Source organism: Sinocyclocheilus rhinocerous, unplaced genomic scaffold (genome assembly GCF_001515625.1).
Source record: "Sinocyclocheilus rhinocerous isolate Xijiao unplaced genomic scaffold, SAMN03320098_v1.1 scaffold1862, whole genome shotgun sequence".
In the NCBI taxonomy this organism is placed as follows: domain Eukaryota; kingdom Metazoa; phylum Chordata; class Actinopteri; order Cypriniformes; family Cyprinidae; genus Sinocyclocheilus; species Sinocyclocheilus rhinocerous.
The window spans coordinates 490944-492577 of record NW_015653470.1 but is presented as its reverse complement, the minus strand read 5'-3'; positions in this window follow the sequence as shown (position 1 = coordinate 492577).

Below are 1634 nucleotides of genomic sequence, written 5' to 3'. Positions count from 1 at the left end.
CAGGATGATCGCGGCTAGAGACACGGATAAAACATAGGCGAACACAGTGGCCAGTCTTACCCACTTCTTATTGGTCTTTGCAGCCATCTTTGCCTTCTTGTCGCCCGTGTAGGTGGCCGGTTTGCCCCTCTCCATGTTGGGCATGTAGTCTCGGTCCCGATTGGCCCGGGTTTTCCCTCGATGCTCCACGACCCCGTCCGTTTTGAAGGATGTCGAGGCTCTTTTACGCGCAGGTTAAATCGAGTCGCGTTCATCCATGGCGCTCGAAATGTCTCAGAAATCCATCAGGATCATGTTGCAGCTCAACGTGGATGTTGTTGTTGTTGATGATGGTGGTGGTGCTGATGCTTCTGGTGTTTTGCAGCATCCAGCGCAGCTTTTTCCCCGAAGGCTGAGATGTTTCTGATCCAAATATCATGGGAATGGATTAGAGAGGGTTGAAAATGATGAGACGGACCATACTGTACACACATCTGCGTGTGTCTCTCTCTGTGTGTGTGTGTGTGTGTGTTATTCAACTAAAGAAGAGGCTTCATCAGCTAAAAATACAGGAGAGGAGGAGGAGGAGGCTCTTAAAGGACCAGCGGAGAGTGAAGTCAGTTCATTCAAGATCTGGTAACACTTTATGATAACTTTCATCAAAATGCTTTTGAAAAACATTATATAATGCTTAACAGATCTGTATGATGTGCATTCAGATAAGAACGAATTTTGTTCATCCAATATTATTTTATTATTAAATATTATACATATATATATATATATATATATTTATTTATTTATTTATTGTGGAAAAAAGTGATCGCATGCAGTTATTATTGTTAATTAAAACTAAAACGGAAACAAAAAAATAATTAAAAACATTCTCGTTACTTGAAATAAAATGTACATAAACTTAAAGTCAATTTTGAGAAAAACATTTCTCCTTTTAACTTATTGCACTAAAATAACTAAAACAAAAAAGAATCAAATAAAAACTGTATTTAAAAAGCAAAAACTACTAGAAATGGCAAAATCACACAGCAAAATTACTAAAACTAACTAAAATTAAAATGAAAACGGAAAATATAAAAATAAAACTGATTCAAAATATTAATAAAACTACAAGAGAATCTCAATGATACTAAAGTAACACTGCAAACATCTCGGATAACTTTTAAGTAAAAAAAAGTCATAACTATATCAACTTGAATGCAATAATTCAAATTACAGTCATTTATACATCATAAAAAATACACATTATCTCTTATTAGTGTAATGTTATTTTATGTTATGTAAAATGTTGTTAAATTTAAATATATACACACACATACATACATACGGTGTGTGTGTGTGTGTGTGTGTGTGTATATAATATATATGAAAGTATATGTCTAATATATGTATTATATATATATATATATATATTATAAAAGAGAATATATGATATGTAGTATGATGCATAATGTTTGTTAAATGCTTATTCATAACCTTTAAGATTAGTAATATATATAGTATATATATAGTATAGATTAATAAGTCTCGCTTTTTATGTCTCCTCTTTCCTATTACTTGTTTCACTTCTGTTTCAGTTTTTATAACCATTTCTAACTATGTGTCAGTAAGTTGTTGTTTTTTAGCATGTGTGTTTGGCA